Here is a 24,350-nt window from a genome sequence, read left to right on the forward strand (position 1 = left end):
GCTGATTTTCCTGGATGGCTAAGTGCAATTCCAGGAGACTACTGCACCAGAAAAATTACTCTCTACCCTTGCAGAATGAATTTCAAATCCAAGGCTCCTTCTATTTAGTCCACACCACACTTATTCTATCATTTAATTCTTTGCCTTCAAGAATTAGGCAAAAGAAAATTTTTTTGCAGACAATTTTATCCCACATCTAGACTCTCTTCCCCAGCAGAGCCGTAGCAGGACTCCAGGCTTGCTCTAGGTAGTACTTTATGTTTTAGCAATGGAAGCACTTTGGAGCCTCCTTTGTGTTTCAGCAGTACTTGCCTTGGTTTGTCTGCTCACAGTGTTTGGCATAATTTGTTCAGTCTATTTTAGAAGCAACTGGCCTGGGGTTTGATTTGCACCTGTATTCAACTACTTAAGCTTACTTATAGTTTTAATGATTGATCTTCCATTTCTGCATTTAATATTCTAATACTAAACAAGTTGGTTTGTATAGTTAAAATTGCTGTGACTATTCTTTCTCAATTAATAAAGATCAATTAGATTTTGCCTGCTTACGCTGTGATTGTCTTTTACATAGAACAAAAGCGAGGCAGTTTCTCTTTGGGTTCTTCGATACTGCCTTCTGGGCTCTCTCTCGGTTTCACTTCTGTTTCTCTTCAGAGCAAAGTTCCTTTGGGGTTCCTAGTGACTCCCTGCTAACTCAGTTTTCTCCCTTTAAAAATCACGTTGCAGAGATCTACACAAGTGTAAGTTTTGAATAATATTTAGTATTACCATATTATGTCTCCCTTCACACCCTGCTCCCCACCTACTAGCCATAAGCCTGAATTTTTAGTGATAGAATCTTAAATTATAAATATCAGAAAACTGAGGGAGGAGCCTTCAGGGGCTGGGGGAATATTCTTGGTATCCAGAAGCCACACCACGTAACCTCTACTTTTAATTCCTAAACATAATGCTGGTGAAATAAAAGTCTCCTAAGTAGATACAAATAGTCACAAATATAGATAGGAGAAAGTCTGGCTTTAAATGCTTCCAGAGTACTACAGGAACTAAGGGCTATTTTACTTCTCATTTTAAGTGCTTTATAGGTCACTGAAAACCTCTCCTACCAATTAACTGAGTAACCTTTCTGTAATAAGATCTCACCTTGTCTCAATTTTTCCTTCCATAAAATGAAAATACTACTACCTGCTGCTATTTATAGGATAATCAAGATAAAAAACCTTTGGGTAGGAGTAAAGTATAATTTTTAGCTGTGGTTCCCTTCTAGGGGAAACTAGCATTCCTTGTGTGGAAAAAGGAAATAGAGCTTTGCTTTTAGTTTGTGCTACAATAGCTTGTGGTTCCTGCGTACCAGGCAAGCTTGATACTTTCCAGTGGCTTTACAGGAAGGTGTATTCTTGCCAGGCAGGCTCTCTGACCACCCAGCAGTGGGAATACTTGTTCTTGAAATTGAGAATTCATCATGGACCACCTGTTCTCTCATGTGTTTTGAGGGTTCAGTAGATATCGTGATGCAGATACAACAACCAGTAGGAAATGAAACCATCAGTTTCCAGGTTTGCAACCTAACTGAGGTCATCACTAGAGCAGCGACAGCACATTATAAATAGTTAGGCCATGGGCTCTTGGCCTGACTGCTGAGATTCACAGTCCGGGTACACCATTTGTTAGCTGTGTGACCTGGGCCAAGTCACTGAACCACTGTGCATCCCAGTTTCACCGTTATAAGCTGAAAATGAGAGCAACTACCTTACAGAATTGTCATGAGGATCAAATGAATTAGCATATATGAAGCCCTTAGGACAAGGTGAGCATAATATACATGTTTGTTAAATAGTAATAATTGAAAAATTAATAATTAACTATGGGAAAAGAGAGGGAAAGTTTGAATATGAACCAGATTCCAGAGGAAGTATAGTTGTAAAAGATTGTTTAAATGAAAAACATCAATATATCAACCTTTATTGATGCTTGTAATGAAACATAGCCCTGTGTTCTTTGAGTTTACAAGAAGAAAGAAAATTTATATTAGAGACATTTACTGTAGAGTACTTCTGAATGTAATAAAAATGAACATAAAGTATTTTAAACTTGTTGATAATTCTCATATTACTCTCATATCTTTTATCTGAATAAGATAATTTCCAATTTTACATGCCTATTATTGTGCCACATAGACTACAAATGCCCAGTAAATCCATAGACGTTCATGGCCACTCATGCAGAAATGAAATATTTAACTACAAAAATATCTTGTATTTGGGAAGCTATTTGCTGACATCTCTTCCTCTGATATTTGGAGAGCATGCAAAGTGATTTATGCAGAAACTTGAAGGAAATGCTCCCATAGTGACTTACAGAATATTTTGAGAATACTGCTAATACATATTTTAAAAGTGCTCTCTACTGTGAAGTTTTTCCTTTTTTTTTTTTTTTTTTTTTTTTTTTTTTTATCATGTAAAAGCACATTGGGCAAACTAATCCTCTGGAGAAACTCCTTAGCTCATCTCATCAAAAACAATAAGAGGATATGGATGTCCATTTTTTATAAGAAAGCAGACAAAATGTGCTGTGTATTAATTATGGTTATTAATTTAACTTTTGTTAAAGGAAAGATTAATTATAATGCTTTTCTTATAGAACAGCCCTTCATTACTTTTTAACTAACACTAAACATTTGCGTAGTAGAAAATTATTTTGGTTTAATAAGAGCAGTTATTAAAGACAGCTAAGCATTTGTTTTGTATTTAAAACTAACTAGAGGTGTCTCTTTTTGTAAGAAAGCAAGACATATGGAAGTTCATACACGTAGAAGTGGTGAACCAGAGGGTGACAGCTTGTGTTCCAAGGGTGCCCCCCCAAAAAAAAATGGATTTCTTTAAATAGTAGCTCTCCTTTTACACGGCAGACCAATCTTCTCAACAAAGTGTAGTGGGCAAAGAAATCTAAACCTTCCATGTAAGGTGTCCCTGCTGATTAAACTGCGATTATGTGTGAAGCTATGACATAAGTCAATGGGAAATTGTTATTTACCAAAACTTAATTTGCATATTACATGTACAGAATGAGATGAAGAAAATTCATTCCACATTCCTTTAAAATCGAATTTTCAAGACAGAATGTTAGGATGTGCTGAAGAACTTACAGTTCCTGGTGGGAAAGTGATGTGTCTAAGGTTGTACCTCCGGGCACAAGTACTATTAGTGGTAGAAAGCTACATGAACTTCAGTGTCCAGATATGGGGTGGGGAGGGTTATGTGATTAGATGATGTGTTTATTTTTTTGCACGCTAAAAAAAATTGATGTTGAAATTTTGGTGAAATGATTAATAAATTACCATTTTGACAGGTTGTATGGTGAAAACAATTTCTCACCTGGCTGAGAGAGACCTCATTAGAACCCAGCAATATGATCACAGTTAACATTATTAATGGTAGCTGAACTAAACCACATAGCTGTGGGCTAGCACAGTTAAATTTTGCCTTATCAAGTGATAATTCATTCTATTCCATGTGGTTGTGAAATTTCTAATTTTTCTTTAGCTTCATTCCAAGGCTAGTGTAGAATTCCTCCAGTACTCACAAGACCACTTCAGCTCTTGAAGAGATTTTAATTGGTACACCTAAACAATGAAAGTAGAACTATATGTCTGAAAAGGGGATATTAGACACCAGTATTATTTTATGTTTTGTGTAAGGCTTAATAAGAATCTATTCTCTTTTGAGGCACATATGCTTATGGTCGCCATATTTTGCAACCCCAGATCAGAATACATGGTCTTAGGGGCACCTGGGTGGCTCAGTCAGGTGAGCGGCCGACTTCTGCTGAAGTCATGATCTCACAGCTCGTGAGTTCGAGCCCCGCATCGGGCTCTGTGCCGAGGGCTCGGACCCTGGAGCCTGCTTCAGATTCTGTGTCTCCCTCCCTCTCTGCCCCCTAACCCACTCACATTCTGTCTCTGTCTCTCTCAAAAATAAATAAACATTAAAAAAAAAATTTTTTTAAAGAATACATGGTCTTAAAATATGATTGTCAGCTTGTTTCCAGGCACAATAGAAACTGTGAATATCTAGTTTGGATGCTAAAAATAAAATTTCTAGATAGACTCTTATCCATAATCATTTTGTTATATTCTTTCAGAGAATGGACGTATTATACATGTTAGGCCTAAAGGTAATTACTATAAGATTAATTTCATTTGCTGGTAATGTTGAATTATTAGGACAATAGTAAGTTAAAAAATTATGAAGTTTGGCTCCAGCTTTTTCCCACGATCGATACTCGATGTTTTCAGAAATTGTTTAAGACATTCTAGATTGTTTTGAGTTTGTTTCTCCACCTAGTTTTTTTAGAATGTCATTTGATTACTTTACAATTGGATCAGATTCATACTACATTTATGAAGTAGAATAAAGAATGGAATTGCCGATTGGTAATCATTACACTGTCCAAAGTATTCCACTGAAACATGACTAAAAATGAGAAGAATGAGAAAACCTAAAACAGTAGAAATCATTTGACCGTTTGCTTTTCTTCAGGACTAAGGCTAATGTTATAAGTAGGACTATACACGTGGCAACTGGACTACTATTTCCTTTTTTGTAATGTTTATTTGTTTGTTTGTTTATTTACTTACTTCCTTAAAGAGTGGGGGAGAGTCAGAGAGAGATGAGTAAGAGAATCCCAAGCAGGCTGCATGCTCAGCGCAGAACCCAAGATGGGGCTGTATGTCATGACTGTGAGATCATGACCTGAGCCGAAATCAAGGGTTGGACACTCACCCGACAGAGCCACCCGCGCCCCTGGACTGCTATTTCTCAATGAAATTGATTATTATATGAATTGTTATGTATGTACTCATTGTGGTAAATTTTATTATTGTTTTTAATTATTCATTCTCCATTTCCCTTAAATATCCACACCATTGCCATGAGATAATGCCTTCGTATCAGGAGACTCTTCTTCCCTGCCTCATTGTTATTTGTTATTTGTGTTTTGTTTTGTTTTGTTTTGTTTTGTCTGAAAGCTTTTTATCTCATTGTTATTTGAGATGGCCATATGATTTGCTTTGGCCCATGAAGCGAGCAGTAGTTCTGTATGCCACAATGATTGAAGAGCCACTGTGTGTTAAGGTTCTTGCTCTCCTTTTCCTCTGTCAAAAGAACAAACAGTATGTCAGGGCACCTGGCTGGCTCAGTCGGTAGAGCATGCAACTCTTGATCTCAGGGTTATGAGAGTTCAAGCCCCACATTGACTGTGGAGCCTACTTAAAAAAAAAAAAAAAAAAAAGCGTACCCCAGCTGGGGGTTGCTCTTTCAGTCTGGGTCCTTGAATAAGGATGGTGCATGAAAAGACAGTGGCAAAATTTGCAACCAACCCACACAGGCAAAACTTTGTGGTTATTTTGAATGATTTATTACTGCAGCAAAACAAATTCTTAAAGACATGTGGAATTTTCTTTTAAATATCATTGGAGCCAGTCTCCAAGATAGTCCCTACTGATAATGATTCTTGTCTCCTGGGGTTTATTCCGTGTGTACCCCCTTCCACAATTTAATAGGGTTGATCTGTGTAACCTATGGGATATTGCAGAAAGAAAAGAATGTGACTATGTCATAGAAAATATTACCACGTACATTTTGCTCATTCTTGGTTCACTCATTATGGTGGAAGCCAGCTGCTATGTCATGAGGACACTCAAGCAGCCCTATGTGAAAATGGACAGAGGCCCCCTGACAGTAGTCAGCACCTGCTTGCCAGTCATGGAGATGAGTCATCTTGGAAGCCCAACCTCCAGCCCAGGCCGACATCTTGACTGCAGTCCTATGAGAGACTCTGAGCCAGAACCACCCAGCTATATTGCTCCTAACCCACAGAATTTCTGATGCACAGAAACTGTGGCATAACGAATGCTTATTTTTTTCTTCAATCACTAAAGTTTTCATGTAATTTGTTATACGACAGTAAATAACTAATAAAAATAATGTCTCAGGAGACTTCCCCTTCTGGGTGTATAGCAGTACTTTCCAGCAGATCAGTGCTTCAGCCAAGAACAAGCCTACCATCATACAGAAGACATCTCTCTAAAGGCAGAACCGAAGAACCGCTCAGGCAAAAGACTAGAAATGCCAGGATTCTAAAGAGAAGGGGAAAATGAATTTGCACTATTCAGCCAACCTTTCCCTAGAAGAATTAGCTGATCTTGGGGACAGAGCAAAGGTGTGAGAACCTAGTCTTCTTTGGGCAGAGAAGGCAAGAAAACTGGGGAAGCTTTTGGTGGTGTTGCAGTAGCAGAAAGGCTTAAGAGTCATAGATCCTCGAGACCAGGGATTAGAGAACTGAGCCTGACACATAGCCATTTTTCTCTCAAGGCATTTGTCAGCATTTAAAGTTGTGTAGGGCAACAGACTAAGTGGCCATACAGAAATTTTCTATAAAGCAGAGTGGAGTTGTTGGCAGTCTGTGAGGTGCAGGTGACAAAGGTTAAGGGCCAATACCTGTAAGGAAAGGAGCTCTGGTAGACCACTAGGCTCTCCATTGGAATTCCTGGAAGACTGTGCCTAAAGAATTGAAGCAAACCCAAGATTGAGGGCATGCTACCAAAACTTCCACACAGACTCAACTCCGTTCAGCAACTAAATGGATTAAGGTGATAGGTAAAGCCTCTATTTTATCTTCCTAGCTGAGAAAGACAAAATCATCAAGAGCCTCTGCCATTTTGTGTGAAAGTGGTATTCAACTTAAAAAATTACCATGCATATTAAAAAATCCAAGAGAAAAGGCATACAATAAAAGGAGAGTCCAAATGATCCAAATATTTGAATTAGACAAGAGAGTGGCAGCAGGAGAGAGCTCTGTGGAGACAACTGGCCTAAGGACTTTAAAAGGATTTTTCTTCTCTGCGGCTCTGTAAAACTCCTCTGTTGCCACCCTGTGCAAAGTGTGTCCCCTCCTCCAGGCCGATGACCACAGCACTCAGTTTGATTTTCCTCAGAGCACTAACCACCATTTGAAATCCTTAAATTTATACATTTGTTTACTTGATTTTTGTTTGTGTCCACAATTAATATGTAAGTGCCATTTTCTCATACCTAGGGATCAAGGTATGATACTAGTTAAAAACACAGATTCCCTTGGGTGCCTGGGTGGCTCAGTCAATTGAGTGTCTGACTCTGGATTTTAGCTCAGGTCGTGATCCCAGGGTGGTGAGATCAAGCCTTGTGTCAGGCTCTGCCATGAGTGTGGAGCCTGCTTAAGATTCTTTCTCTCTCTCTCTCTCTCTCTCTCTCTCTCTCTCTCTCTCTCCCTCTCTCTCTCCCTCTGCCACTCTTGTGTGCCCTCTCTCTCAAAAAATAAAAATAATTAAAAAAAAATTAAAGCACAATATATATTCCAAGTCCCCAGTCCAGTCCTAATGGCTCTGCAACCTAAGAATCTCTATTTTGGACAATCATTCAAAATGAAACTTATGCAAATCTAAATTTAATAACCACTATCGAATGGTGGCTTTTCTTATTTTAAGGCATCTATTTTTCAAATTTGTTTTTTCTATGATTTAGATTTTATGTGAGCTAGGTAAAAAGGTTTAATCAAGTAATAACATGATTAAGGTAGATTAACAGAAAAATTCAGAAGTTTAAATTGAGATGAATCATAAAATAGTGGGCCATTCAGCTTTCTTCCCAGAGCTTTAAAATGCTATGAATTAGATCACAATAAAAATAGATTATTTACATACTGGTGCCTTCTGATAAATGCAGGATACTTATTAATTCTCTTAGAGGACATTTTCATAACATATTCGAGTTTTATTTTGGGATGACAGATAACAGGGTAAGTGTTAGAAGTACATACTGGTGGATCTAATTCTCAGATAAGCCACTGATACTGTAAAACAGAAGTTTCACATGCCCTTTTCCTTTTTGGAGAGGCTTTTTGTCTCTTTTTTTATGTTTTTGCTAAATTCAATTTTCTGAGAAATAACTATGTGCTAAGTATTGGTAAACTCCAGTGAATAAAGCGAGACTCATAACTGTTCCCAAAGAGTTTACATTCTAATGCAGGGACAGACAATAATCAATAAAATCACAAATAAATACAGTTATAAGTTGACTTCATTTATAGTGAATTGTCTAATTTTTTTTTATGAACTTCATCTGACAAAAGTGAATCCAAAATAATCAGGGCTTTCCATTACCACAGAAATTACTACAGGGATTGTCAGCTCCATATTTTGTTTTGACTTGGTTTAATATTTATCTCCTAAAAGTGTCATGTTTCTCTCTCTGTCACATAATTTATCTGTAAGAACATCTGTTGTGTGTGTGTGTAACGTCTCTGAAAAGATTAATTTGACAAAAGGCTTTGAAAATAGCTAAAAACAGCAATGAGCCTGTAGGGCATGATCAGCCAGTGATGTGGTTAGGAATGGTCATACTATTCCTCAAGGGTCTTACGGGTTGAACATGTTACCCTGTTGGAGACTGAAGTAAGAGTCTTATTTTTGTTCTGGGTATTTCCGGATTCTATTAGCTTTTCCAAATGGGGAATTTCACCAGTCAATTTAAAGCAGGTCTTCTGAAAATAAGGTGACAGGATCCTCTCATGGGTGAAGGAGTCACTGTTTGTGTCTGAACAACTGCAAAACATAGTTAAGAGAAAGCTTACAGCCTTCTATGAACTTGAGCAACCAGCCTATGGAATTTCAGCCCTAGCAAAGGTATGAACTTATTTAGATTCTGTAGAAACAATGACTTGTATTTTTAAAAATATGCATCCTGTTTGTTTATCAAATGTGAAAATTAGGAGACTCGGCCTTGTTTATATCTTAATTCCTTTCCCCAAGAATAAACATACTAACTGGAGGAGGCAGTTACACCTGAACGATGACAGGTATGCGTAAGCACGCTATGGTGATGATCCGTCTCCGAACCAATCACCTGGTGACCATCTGACCCCATTTCACATCCACCCACACTGTTTATACCAAGAAACACACCCCTTCACTTACCCTGCTCAGCACACACATCCTAAATGTTAAGTTATGGATATTTAGGAAAAGCACTAGGAGGGTACATGATATTTCTGTGTCAGCTAAGACAAAAGATTTGACACATCCCGTCAGATGGCATTGACTCGAGTGTTCTGGGCTGCCTCAGATAATGTGATGTGAAGGCAACAGCAAAAGCGAGGTGGGGGAGAAGTCGAGTTTTACAAATCCACAATTAAAAAAGAATTTGAACCTGTCAAAACACCTTTCCAACTTTCTCATATCCTGCTCCCTAAGTTTTGACCCCAGAGGAAAATCAGCTGGAGAGATACGTTCCACTGTCTGTTGTTTGTAGTGGGTGCGGGTAATCAGGATCTGGCCATTTGTATCTCTCCCTATTATGTACAGTGCAGCATTTGTATAATTTATTTCTTCATACATATTTCATTATTATTAATCATCATAAATAAGTAAGTTGCATCTTTTAATAACATAGGGGTTGAAGAAATAGACTGTGTCAGTGTGTGACAGTGCTGCACAGTCATCATTAGGGGGATTTATTATTTTGGAAAAAAGCAAGTTGAAAGACTCAGCTCAGTAGTCAAAAGTGCAATTTAAGGTTTATTGTGCAAAAACGGAAAGTGGAAACAGTCCTTCTGAAACTGTTTAACATACATGTAATTCAAACAACCTTCTTTACAAGGCCTTCAGTGCATTCATGCTGGTACAACAAAGTTCTCGGCCCAAGTTATTCCTTTCAAGCTTCATAGTTTAAGCGCAACATGAACACCTTGGCCATAGAAACTCACTGAAGCAGCAAACACTGAGCTCAGTATCTCCGCTTGCAATAGCAGGATTCCGGGAAGCCTCCTTTTGCTCCCTTCAGAGGCAATTAATGGTTTTGAATACACCTGGAGATTATTAATTCTAGGAGCAACCTCCAAGCTGCAGGTCACATTTCACTTTGGTCTGGTAAGAAACCAACTAAAAGAGGGATTTAAAAACGGAGGCAGTTTTTACTCTAATATTTTTGCCTGCAAACTGTTCTAGCTTCCTTTGGCAAAGAAATAAAAATTTCCAGTCTAGGGAACTTCAATGTATCACATGAATATTACATTTTTACCTCAATTTAGCCATTTCAAACAGAAAAAAAAAAAGAAAAAAAGGAGAGAGAGAGAGAGCTCAAAGAAGAGCCCGTGCCAGGCAGGGTGGTTTGGTTCTCCGGAGCTTACCTGGAGTGATGGCCACGGTGGAAAGAGGGCCAGTGCACATCAAGGCACGCACTCTTTTCAAGGCTGCTCTATGATCACTGACTCGTAATCCCACACGCTCAGCGTGGTCTCAGGTACTTTTGATTTCTGGTTTGGGTCATAATTGAAGAATGGACAGAATATATCATCAGTTTTGTAAGGTGACTTCAAACTCTTTAAAAAAATGGCCCTCTCACTTAAAATTTAAATACATATTTCTTGCTGCACTGTATAATAGGGTTTACTCTAAATCAATGCTCTCAACCCTGGCTGCACATTGAAATCCCTAAGGGAGGTTTTAAAACAGTTGGGGATGTCCAGTCACGCCCAGTATCTGATTTTAATTGATCTGAGGTGATGCTTAGAAAAATTTTGAAAGCTTTTCAGATGAGTCTAATATGCAGCTGGGGTTGAGAACAACTAAATACTTAGAGAAATATGGAAATTATCATGATTATTTTTCTAAGTATATGTTATGTTTTACTTTATGAGACTGAGGAAGAGCATTCACTGATATATTGCAACATCTTGAATCTCAGTTTGGAAAGTTTTGAGAGAGTGGTGGTTTTTTTTTTTTGTTTTTTTCTTTTTTTGCATATTTTTCCCTTATTCTCTCCCTTTCTTAGTGTTTTTTTTTCCCTGTCTCTCCAACACACACACACACACACACACACACACACACACACACACAGAGACATACACAAACTTTTCTGGTGTCATAACTGTACCTTTTGTTTCTCCCCTGAGAATATATTATCTATGAAAGTGCCTTATACTTCTCTTGGGATTACCAAAAATTTTATTCTTTTCTCTTGGGATAACCAAAAATTTGTAGATTAATTACATCATGTAATTAATTGTAATCTAATGTAGATTAATTGTATCATGTGATTAATCAAGAGACAGGGAAAAAATTTCCTATCTCATGACAAAAGTAGATGGAGATTGACATTTTTAAAAAACAGTACCACGCACGATAAAGATATTCCTGTCTAGAGGGAAGTAAGGAATTGAGGTAAATACCAAAACAATACAAAAATATTTATTTACCTAAATAATGATACAGGGTTATACTGAACGTAGGTACTTTTGTTTTGGTAAATTACTGTATTTTTCAGCAAATTAAATGACCAAAAGTGATATTGATAGCCAAAGAAAAGTGAAGGGTGAGATAATGTCTGGTTCATATTGAAGGAGAAAAAATTAACCTAGAATTGGAGAGAAGGAAAATCCCTTGGAAGTCAAGTCGACGTGCTTGCATCTTACAAATAAGGAAACAACCTATGAGAATTAACAGTTTTTCTCTTGTCATTGCTTTGAAGCGCTTCTATTAAGAGCAAAGGCAGCGGGCTTCTCTAACAGACAAAAGTAAAACTTAAAAGTTAGAGTTTACAATTAAGTGATTTAGTCTATTCCGACTCCAAATTAAAGGCTATCCAAATGGCTCTGTTACTAAATTGTATACCTATGATAGGTTTTATACTGAATAAGGAAAAAGTGAATATAGATATTTGAGGATGTTAATACCAACAAAATTAGAAGTATTTGAAAATTTTACAGCCCGTGATGTATGAGTGTTACCATGTAATTATCTGGAGCTCTGCACCTTGAAATAGAGTGAAGGTAAGTGCCTGTGATTAGGCCCCATTATATCTACTAAACCTATTACGACAGATCTGATCACAAAATGGGTTTATAGTAATGAATACTTTTATCAAAAAATGCATACTAAAAGTAAATATTTGATTTAAAAACTATAATGGTAAAATACATTTAATCATATATATGTTAAATAAATAGATTCTATCCTCTCACAAATACTAAAATAAAAGCAAGCGATGTTTGATATACGATCATATGCTGATTTTTTCCCCTTTCATTAATACTAAATGCTCAAGAGTATGGTACTATATTTCATCCTCTAATTGAACGTTTTAATGTCCAAATGACAGAAACTTCAAATATATTGTTACCATAGTGAACATTATTTAAAATATTTTAAACACCATGCATATCCAGGCAGAGGCTTTTATTCAACACCATGAATAAAAGATACATTCATATTTGCCAGTGAGATTTGGGCAAAGAAGATTAAAACTGCTAAAAGACATTGTTTATTGGTGCTCCAGAATATAACCAGAAATGCTTAAAAGACCCTAATCAATTGGTCTTCATCTTGGAGGGCCAAATAAGATGTCAAGATAAGGTTGAAAGTTTCCCCCATTCTCCCAAGACAAAAATACTGAAATACGCTGGGAAATTCTGGGCTTAATTGGTGTGTGGCACTTAGTCATGAATTATTTACATGGATCCTTGTAATAATCTAGGTGTGGACACAGCACCAGAGCCTTCTGAGAGTCCTTCAGATTGAGGTAGAAATGGCTCAGCAATCTTGGTTCATTTGGTTTGCAATAGAACCTTGAGCCCACTCTGGTAGAATCCCAACAGCCCACGGGCGGGCTGGAATGAGCCAGGCTTCTGGCAGGAATTGCATCAGAGTCACCAAGAGACAGGGCTTTGGGATTCTACAGATCTGATGCCTAGTTTGCACCCTAGTTTCCTTACTACTAGGCTTTAAGATAGTGGCTAAATAACTTAATCTTCCTACAACTTGGTTTTTTAGTCTATTAAAGAATAACAGTGACATCCATTTTACAAGGTTATTGTTAGGAAGAAATGAGATCATCCAAGTAAAGGGCTTTCGCGCAGTGTCAGGCTCATAGTAAATGCACAACAATTTTACTCTGTCAACATAGGCTTCTATGAGTCAGTGGGGTAGGCTACATAATCTTTGGGCCCCGGTGGAAAATAAAATTGTGGGCTCCCTTGTGCAAGCAGTACGAAAAATTGCCATTAAATATAAAGTCTTTTCTTTCTTTAGTGATCTCTTTTTTGACGCATCATGGCTTTTTCTTTTTGTTTTTGCAATTTCTTGTTCTAAGTAAGAAAAAAATTCAAATTTTAAATTGTTTGCATCCATTTTTTTATATTGTGAAATGAGTTTTAAATGAAAATATAAGCACATTTAACTAGCATCTGGATTCACTAAAATTACACCGTTCATATTTCACAGCTCATGCATGTGTATGCGCGTTCTGTTCTTACTGAAAAGTAGATGTACAAAACTAACACAATGTTTTTTACTTCATTTCTTAATATGTGCACTTCTACCAAAACTCTCCATCTTTGTCCTGAGGAAGGAAGGACCGAATGGAAAAAGAACTATGGATTTCCCTTTTTTTTCCCTTTACTTATATGCATCATTTTCTGTATAACTGGTAGGCTAGGAAAATAACACGAGTAAGAAAGAACATAATAGGGTTCCTTGGTAATTCTTACCTCACAGAACACCCTTGTTCTTTGTGGTTTTGAGGCAAGTTCTGGCTTGAATGGAAAGCGTGGCCTCTTAGGGCTCTCAGCTTCCCACTTAGTCATGGCTGTAACACACTTACCTTGTAATAACTTTAAGTCGTATTGAACATCCACACATTTAGGTGCATCAGAATTCTGTGCTCATGGGGCATCACAAACACAACATGACAGGGGGCAGCAACGAAAAGAGAACACATATATGGAGTGTGTTTCCTCTGCTCATGTACACACCGTTGTCCCATTGCCTTTCAGTTAGAAAGCACAAACTCAAAGAGAAAATTATGAATTTCTAGTTGGTGACAGTGGAGTGTTAAACCAGAAAGGAGGCCAAGTGCAGTTGCACAGGTTTTGCACCATGAAGCCAGCCAGCCCTGTGGATCAGGCATGGTTTTACATGCTAAGATTCTGGGCTGAACACTGCAGGCCATGCTGTTGTCTCAGCAGACTTATGAGGAAATGAAGAGATAAGTAAAGAAAATTCAGAGAGTGACAAGTATAATTAAGAAAGTAAAATAGGAAAATGTTGGTTGTCTTGCAGATCAGTAATCAGATGGGCATTTTAGATAGGGTGATTAATAAAGACTTCTGGGGAGCTGACGGTTGAGAGAGACCTGCATGAGAAAAGGTGCTAGACATAGAAAGATCTGGGGAGTAAAGTTCCTAGTAGAAACAACAAGCACTGTGTTTTTAAGGGGAGAACAAAGTTGCTACTCAGGGTGCTAAGTGCAGCCTGCCAGTATCTGGAATGAGCCCCAGTCCTCTGGCACTTTGTTGCTCAAATTGTGCTTCCAGGACCAGCACCATCAGCATCACCTTGGAAACTATTTGCAAATGCAGGAATTTTGTCACCTTCCCTAGACCTACGGAACAGAAGTCTCCATTTTTATTATATTTAATTTTTAAAATTTTTAAGTATTTATTTTTGAGAGAGAGAGAAAGAGAGAGCATGAGCGGGGGACGGGCAGAGAGAGGGAGACACAGAATCTGAAACAGGCTCCAAAATATGAGCTGTCAGCACAGAGCCCGATGTGGGGCTCGAACCCACAAACTCTGGGATCATGACCTGAGCTGAAGTCAGACGCTTAACTGACTGAGCCACCCAGGTTCCCCCTAAAGTCTCCATTTTTAGCAAGATCCCCAAGTGTTATATATGCACACTGAAATTTGAGAGGCATTGAGTTAGAGGATCAGTGTGGCTGAAATCTAATGAATCACTGAGACAACCTGAGAAAGTCCAGGCTAGATCTCACAGTCTTTATCAACCGGAAAAAAAGGAGTTTAGGCTTTGTTCTAAGTGTGACGGAAACTGTGGGAGACCTTGAAAGAGGAGTGCAGTTGGGGACAATGAGGGTTTTCGAGGTTGAGAGCCACTAGAAAGGATAAAGAGGTACTAAAAGAGATGTGGGAACAATTTACCACTTTCCAGTTGCCCTGGTGTTTCTCACTGGTGGCAAAGTCATGGAATAGCCATGTAGCTCACCAAACGGTCTTGGTCCCACGCTCAGACCTCCAACAAAACAGCACATTGTGCCACTGTGTTGTATTGTTCCACATTTATATTTCTCCCTCTGCTAGCCAAAACTTCCTCCACAGCAAAAATCACAGTTTGCACCCTAATATTTATTGGAAATACAATAAATGTGCCTTGATTTGAGTCGATTGAAAAAGTGTGAGTTAAAGAAACAGACGATCTAGGCATTCTTACAGGCTGCTAATCTCTCTTCAGCTCTCCTTCATTTTCTCATACTTTGAGCACATCAATTTAAATAATGGCAAGAGTAGGAAAAAATGCTGAAATGTTTGAATGTACAACTCTTTAGCTGAATAAGAATATATTTTTAATTTGTAACAGCTTTTTGTTTTTATTTTACTTTTTAAAGTTTATTTATTTAGTTTGAGAGAGGGCAGAAGCTGGGGAGGCACAGAGAGAGGGAGAGAGAGAGAATCCCAAGCAGGCTCCACACCATCAGTGAAGAGCCCAATGTGGGGCTCAGACTCACAAACCATGAGATCATGACCTATGCTGAAACCAAGAGTCAAATACTTAACTGACTGAGCCACCCAGGCGGCCCTGTTAAAGCTTTTTAAATGAGACTCGTTATAAATCTTTGATTCTGTTTCAGCACCAAGCATTTGTTCCCTAAGATGTGTTACAAGAGCTCAGGAAGACAGTCTTGCCAGGGTGGCCCATACACAAACCCTGCAAGTGACAGATCTTCCCTGTCATCCTCCTGGGCTTAGACCTATTGTCAGAACACCTTACCATCTTGTTGGGCTTCAGGCTCCTGAACTCAGAACTCATCCTTGTCTAGAAAGTTAAGGGGGCTGTACTGCTGTTACTCCCACCTCTACCCTTGAAAACCTGATCTCCCTTTGTTTAGTCAGTTGAGCATCTGACTCTAGATTTCGACTCAGGTCATGATCCCAGGGTCATGGGATCAATCCCCGATTTGGCCTGAGTTGGAGCCTCCCAGGATTCTCTCTCTCTCTCTCTCTATTTCTCTGTGTGTGTGTGTGTGTGTGTGTGTGTGTGTGTGTCTGTCTCTCCATCTGTCACTCTCCCCTGTTCATGTGCTCTCTCTCTCTAGAATAAAATTTTAAAAAATTACTTTTTTTAAGGAAATATGACAATTCTTATATTTCTTTTTGCTTCATTGACATGTCAAGCCTTTCTGGCATTCATGTTTGCCTTAACTAAAATAGGATTACAGTATTTTTTGAATTGGTAAATCATGGTTCACTTAGACAGTCTGTATCACACTGTACTGTCAGCTTTTATTAAATCTAATTTGATTTGATTGCTGCCGGCATAAAAAGAACAAAAAAGTGTTGCCTATCAATTTGTTGAGTCTCATTTCTCTTGTTTGCATTAATGTAAAGTATACTAACTTTAAAGCTGAATTTAAGTTTGAATCACTCTCTAAAATACCAGGCTCCCTTTTCATCATCAACAAAAGGTTGGTTTGTCGGCATGGATTCACTCTTGAGCACATAATCATTTTAGTAACCTGTGAGTAAGTGTCAAACATTATGTGCTGGAACAGGGTGTCAACTGTGACTAGTTTAACAGATGCTTCTCTGCTCCAGACATCCATCATCTCTCTAGCTGTATATTCGCCAAAGGGCCACGGTTTCTAGTCCTTTCTATTCCAGTCACTAGATACAGTAAACATTTCTTGCGGAGATTTTATCAATGTCGGATTATAAACACAAAATTCCTTGGGCAGAAGATAGTCTTTCAGGTGGTTAAGAGTTTTCTTTATCTGCACATGTATAAATAGAAAAATGATTGAGACTTCTTGCCATCCAGCCATCCAAGGAGTTACCTCTGCTCTCTGATGATAATCTGACTCCTCAACATTTTATACATCAGGTTCAAGTTAGAGAATTTTAATGTGAATCTATGAGTACTAAACTACCAGGAAAAAGTAACAGGCATCAGAAAATTAACCAACCTCACCTTGCTGTGTATACTGTCTGGGCAAAATCCTGATTGAATGAAAACCATTGTGTCTCATTTACTTATACAGCAACTACTCTAAGTGCTTTTAAATTTGTCTCTGCATCTGGTGTGACTCGTTAAGCGACTGGGCTTCTAATCCTTTACTGAGAAATTTTACTGCTGAGACCATTTAACCTCACGCTAGATTCTGAAATGTGTCTTTTTCTGTGGAGGGAAGAGAGGAGCAGTTACAAGATGTGCTCTGAATGGAGGCTGGCTCAAGTCTCCTGACTTGCTGTCTGGAATCCTGCCTTCATGCCTGAATCCCTGCTGTGACCGGAATTGCTTTCCCTGAACCTGGTTCTGTCTACTGGGGCTTCCCTAGCCCATTGCCCCATCAAGCCAATCCCAGTCTATACCTGCCCCATCACCTGCCCCACCGCCTAGAAAGTTTCCCCTTGAGCGCTCATGTGCCCATGTGGATTTCAGATGATCTGGTTCCTAGATTTAGATCCATCTCTTTACCTGACAGTACTTACATCTCACCTTCTCTTGCAGATCTAGGCTAGTCTTTAGTCTAATATCTCCACTTCCTCACACTAAAACCACCAACCCCTGGCCTTTCTCCGATAGTCCCCTGGCCTCTGTTGGACCATATGGATATGATAGGATTTTTGTGGTTAGATTCTGTTCTGGCCCGGGCTATTGCTGCTTGTGGCTGAATTATGATAGGGTTGAGAGATTCTGAGAAGCCTGGTTATTGGCATACTATAATCCTTGACAAAAATTATTAATCTTGCAAGACTTTATCTCTTTCTGATAGTATATACCAGCACATAAATCATTCCGTAGAGTATGTAATAAAATTGATATGAAATCTGAATAATAATTTCTATTTTGGACACTAGCTATGTACCAAGTATTTTATAAACATTGTTATATACATATAATGTCTTCAGCCTCAGTAGATTCCTATGAGGTAGGTGTTATTTCTCACACTGTACAGAGGAGACCCAGAGATATTGAAACACACACCAAGGCTTAACCAGTAAGTGCAGGAAACAATATTTGGTCCTCGGAGTGTAAGTCCAAAGTGCATGTTTTTAACCACTCACGAAGTTATACATGTGTTTAAAGATAGTCTGTATTTCAGATTTATTAATGGTTTATGTTGCCTTCTACTTCAATAATATTGCATTGATAGAATTTTACTGTAGATTGTATGCTTAAAAAAACAGATGTCTAATGGTAAAGTCACAGAGAGGTTTAAAGTGATTTTATCTAATAAAACATCCCACTACTGTTATACCCAAGGTACTGAAGATGAGGCCTGCATGGAAAAGGACAGTACTAGGATTATTTTTCCAATTGAAATACCAAACACTTCTTCAAACTACTGGAAACAAAAATAGTTGGAGTGGTGAACATGTTTTGTTTGTTTTTGTTTTTAATTTTAAAAGCATTGTTGCCTTTATAGAAAAAAAATAGAGCCAGCTTACATTTCAATAACAATAAAGACAGAAATGAAGGCCCAAGAAGAAATAGAGGTGAATGGCAGAAATCAAGCACCATAGCTAGTCCTAGAAGCCAAGAGGAAAGGGTAGTTTGTGGCATTATGTTTTTTGTTTTTTGTTTTTTGTCTCAAAAAGGAAAGCATATACTTCTTAGACAGCCAATTAAACCAATCAGGTTTTTCTGATTTAGAAGTCATCATGAAGGCTCAAGTGGTTTTCTCTTATATTGATTAAAGAAGGACATCATGTTAAATCTTAAAGAGAGAAAAGATGAATCACCTTCAGTGAATACCTATTTGCGCATAATTTCCGGTGAGGTACTTTTACATTGCTTAAACACATCCTCCTCCAAAATCTCTCTCTATATATATACCTCTACACTAACACTTACTGGACTGACTTACCCTTTTGTTCCTCTGTCTTCTGTTAGACTACATACTTAAATACAGAGATTTCTTGGTCGTCTTTTCTTATCATTCATATGTCTGTCAAATGTCCACTTCCTGGATGGGAGGTTTCCTGATTACTGTTTCTAAAACAGCCATATTCCCCCAAAGTCACCTGCTCATTTTGCTTTATTTTCTTCAGAATTCTTATCACTTGCCTCAATTTATATTGACTTAGTTCTTGGTTTTCTCATTTACTTTCTGAATTTTTTTTTACTAAAATGCAAGCTACGAGGACAGGGAAGTTGTCAGCCTTGTTCCAAAATGTATCTCCATCCCTCAGACAATGCCTAACATACAGTAAATGCTCAAGATAAATATTGAGTCATTGAATGAATGAAATGTTTTATACCTAACCCTGACATGAACCATGGTACCTAATAGATATTCTAAATATGTTTATGGAACTAAACTGAATTTTTGAAATTCTCTGGGCTCAAGGAGAGTAATTTTCTCAAGGTCACAAATGTAGTAAGTGGAGAACTTGAGAACATGAATCCAGGTGTATGCATACCTTGCGCACCACTCAACAATGATTTAAAGAGCAGCAAGAATACAGTCCATGCATGTTGATTTCTGGTAACGCAGCTTATTAGATGGTGAGGTTTAGAGAATCTAGAGAGATGGACAGGTGATCTCAAATAAGTTTTATGCAATTATAGAATGGAAGTCAATTCCTAAGTTATTTCTTTGTGTTATTCAATGAGAGGAGTTCATAGGCCAACCAGATATGGGCGATGCAGAATTAATAGTCTGCTGTAGAAGTTGAAGAACTCAAAATGGGTGTTTTCCTTCATAGGGCCAGCCCACTTATACATGGGAGTGGGCCCAAGGGGTATCTTTTGGAAGGGTTATATTTTCCCTAAAAGCCTTGTAACTGGTCCAGCCCTTGAAAAAAAAATGCTTGATGTAAAATGTTTTGTTGCTTCATTGTACAACATGGAAAAGGCATTTAGTCCTGCGAAAAGTTTAATCACACATATTAATAATGGAAATGAGTTGACCAGAAACCAGTTTATATGTGCCCTGTGAAATGTTTAGTTCTTTTGAAAAGTATTTTATCATGGTTCCCAGTCAAGTTTAGTCGGCTGTAAAATGCAGCCAAAGTAGCTGAGTGAATTGACCTGTTGAATGAGATTTTTAGGGTTGTTTACCTGAATAACAATGTTTACCAAATATACATGGTATTAATTTTTATTAAGCTGCTACTTCTGACAATAATTAATAGCTAATGTCACCTGCTTCTGAAAGTCTGCTCCTAGTTAGACATGACAAAAAACACACATCAGCAGAGAATGACTCATGACTTCCTGGCATAGTGGAAATAACATATGCTACAGTCATCTCTGTTTCATAAAGTTGTTCTGAAAAGGATGTCGAGTAATACATGTGAAGCATCTACCTAACCCAGTGCTTGTCCAAAGTAAATGGGACTCAGGGAGTCTTCTATTACCTAGAGACAAGCTCCAAAATTGTGTGTCTTACATTGGCCCAAGCCAAAGCACTAATGGAGATTCAATCTTCATTTGTATCTCTTTGAGAACATGAAATGCGCCCTGATTCAGAGCTCACCGCATAGTCTCCTAAACCCCCTCTTGTTTCTTCCACACTTGTCATGTCCCCACAGCCCCTCTGTTACCCCTCAGCTCTCCTCATCCCTTAAATAACAATTTAAAAATGTTTTTCCATATGCAGTTTATGTCATTACTGGATTTACTTCATTTGTGATTTATGTCTACTAAATGCTAGGGCAAGTAGCCAGTTGCTTATAGGGAATTTCATTATGATGCACTCTTGCATAATGAAAGTAAATCAAGACATTCAGACTTCAATCCAAAACTGGGCCTGCTCTAGGGTTTCAGAGAATTCTGTTTGAAGATTGGAGAATTAACTTATCCTGAGCTATTAGAGACTGGAATTCCCTCCTGGCCCGTCAGATTCTTTCTGGCATCTTGACCCTGAGATTCATCTTTCAAACTTGGTTTTGGTGTGTGGCCAAGGTAATCACAGAGATAATTGGAGAGATCCTTTTGGGTTACAGAGAAGTCCAAGGTGGCTTAATGAATATTGGCTATAATTTCTTTCTTCTTCAACTTTGAAGAGGAACAAGACTTGTCCTTCAAGTTGTGTTCTGCTTGCTGATGAAAAGCTTACACTGAACACAGAGGTGGAACACTTTCATACTCCAAATGATTTGCAGCTATAAATCCTAGCCCCTGTCCACTTTGCTATACACTTGTTCTAGGTAGAATCTTTCAAAGAAAGCAAGTCACATCACTTTAGGTCAGAGAATCTTCTCAAATAAACCCTCACCTAATCTCTGCCATTTCTCAGCTCTCAAGACCTAACAGTTTTGTAGCATTTGTATTCCATGAGCTACCCACAACTTTAAGACTCTGCTCCTAACCCAGGCACGGTGTTGCCTGAAATTCTTTTTCTTGTAGGGAGTAGCCCACTGTGAGCAGCCCCAGAGCCTGTTTGATTATAAACCACAAAATGACAGCTATGTCCCGGGCCTTCCATTTCTGCAGAAGTATGGGGCAGCATCCCTAAACCAATTTGAGTAGTTCTGATACTATATGTTTTAGAGATCAAGGTTAAAATTAATTTTTGTTTCACAACTTCATAAGTGAATTTTGAAAGTTACAAGTAATATCATACAAATCTGGTTTTCTTCCTAAAAATACAGTCTTAAATACACATTTTCCCCCCAGAATAGAAATTCCATTATCTGTTTTGTACCTACCATGTCTCTCTAATGTTGAGGTTGTATTCTTAGGATCATACACCTAATACTCAGACATTGGGTACCTTCTTTCCCTCAAAGTTCCAATAATAAGGTGGAGCATTTCTCTGGTTCAAGTATAGAAAATAATGTCTTAATCTGATATGAAATTAAGCATATCACCTAAAAGTCAAACCTCTAAGGAATGCCCAAAATATAAAAACTGGGACCCAGCAAGATCCCACCTTTCCCTTGGCAGCTTTATTGAGATACAATTGATATATAACATAATGTATAGTGTAAGTTTAAGGTGTATAAAATATTGTGTATATATACATATACATAGTATATTTTATATATCAGAATGATGACCATAATGAAAATAGTTAATGCATCCATACCTCAATTATAATTTTTTTGGTAGTGAGAACATTTAAGATCTACTCTGTTAGCAACTTTCAAGTCTATAATACAGTATTGTTAACTGTAATCACCATGCTGTACATTAAATCCCCAGAATTTATTCATCTTATGACTGGAAGTTTGTAGCCATTGAGCAACATCTCCCAATTTCCCTCACCTCACCCCCCCGCAACCCCTGGCAACCTCCATTATAGTCTCTGTTTCTTTAAGATGGACTTTTTTTTTTTTATTCTACATGTAAGGAGATCGTACATATTCAGGATCCCTTTAATAGAGCTGTATTCAAAGAAGCACAGTAACATTCTCAAAAACTCTTTCCTTTGTCTTTATCTTGCACTCCATCACCTCCATCTACCAGGAATTGGTATATATGTGTGGAAGTGGAAATATGTGTATATATCCTTTTATATCACTATTTTATATGTTCCTCAAAAAGCGAAATGATCCCTAACTCCTCTGCCATCAGAACAAGCGTGAAGTACATTGTCCTAAACCATTCACTTCCCAAGTCTGTAGTGCCCACATTCCTCTTGCACTGTTTCTTCCTCTTTTACTCCCCTCAGCACTTTTAGCTAAGGAACAGGAAGTGTTTGTTGTCACTCTCTGATGAAGGATAGAATTCCATTCCCCCTCCCCCTCAGCCCATGATGGATCTGAAGTGTACCTCTTTTTCTGCTCTCTCTCCAGCCAGTGTCAACAATCTCATCATACACGCACACACGCACACACACACACACACACACAGGCATCCATGTATGCCTCACACATGCACGTGGCTTAGCTCCACTGCATCTCTGTAGTGCTGTCCTACTTCTTTTTTGTCTCTGTCCTTTTTCCAGAGTTGGTCCATAATTTCCAACTGTGTTTTCTTTGTTGATACTTGCAAAATAGATTGGAACTAGATTGGTTTAATATGAAAGGTTAGGCTATGGATCAGTGATTTCCAAATCTAGCTCATTTTCAGAATCTCAGTGACAAGGTAAAAATGCACCGTGGTTCAGGGTGCCTGGGTGGCTCGGTCGGTTGAACGTCTAACTCCGGCTAAGGTCACGATCTCACAGTTCGCGAGTTTGAGCCCCACGTCAGGCTCTGTGCTGACAGCTCGGAGCCTAGATCCTGCTTTGGGTTCTGTGTCTCCTTCTCTCTCTGTCCCTCCCCTACTCACACTCTGTCTCTCATTTGAACATAAATAAACATTAAAAAATAAAAAAAAAAAAGAATACACCTTGGCAGTTCTACTCTCCTTGAATAGCAGGTCTGATGTGAAGGTGAGGTACCTGTAATTGGAAAAAAAAAAAAAAAAGACTACATAGGTGATTATAATGGCCAAACCCAATGCCTTTTTATTTTAACTCCAAATAGCGTGAACAGGGACTGGAACTACCAGATGTTAATAAATATTATATCAATCACATAATTACTAATTAATTGATATTGTAGCAAATAGTAGTGATAGTTGGCAATACAATGTGACAGAGCCATAAGTTAAATATTCCTCATAACATGTTTCCTTATCACAAAAAATTGCAAGGAAATCTGGCTTCATCAGCAATAAACAAATTTACTTAAAGAAGGACTTCCCAGATCTTCTAAATGCTAATGTGATAAATGAATCTTCAAGAGATATATATATCATCAAGTTTAGTTGACTCTGGATCTATTGCTTTCAAGTTACTTTTATTTAGTTTATAAATTTATTTAATTTTTTGAGAGAGAGGGAGTATGAACAGGGGAGGGGCAGAGAGAGAGAGAGAGAGGGAGAGAGACAGAATCCCAAGCAGGCTCCGAGGTCAGCATGGAGCCCAGTGTGGGGTTCAATCTCACGAACCGTGAGACCATGATCTGAGCTGAAATCAACAGTTGGACACTTAACCGACTGAGCTATCCAGGTGCCCCTAAGTTACTTTTAAATGTTTTTGTTTTAGGAAACACTTTGGTGGACCATGGTTATGCGGAATACAGTTTGGAAAGGCTTCTCTAGAGCTGTCTGGTGCTACATATCTGCATAGCTCATTTGGACCAAATCTCTTCAAAGCTGACTACATGTTAGAATTACTTGGAGAACATTTAAAGCTTACTGATGTCTGGGTCTCACCTGAGAACAATTTAACCAAAGTCTCTAGTGGGTAATGCCAGATAGTAGAACTTAAGAAAAAAAATCCTCAGATGATTCTAATGTGCTGATGACG

This window comes from Panthera pardus, unplaced genomic scaffold, assembly GCF_024362965.1.
Source record: "Panthera pardus isolate Hobbes unplaced genomic scaffold, ASM2436296v1 HiC_scaffold_8, whole genome shotgun sequence".
In the NCBI taxonomy this organism is placed as follows: domain Eukaryota; kingdom Metazoa; phylum Chordata; class Mammalia; order Carnivora; family Felidae; genus Panthera; species Panthera pardus.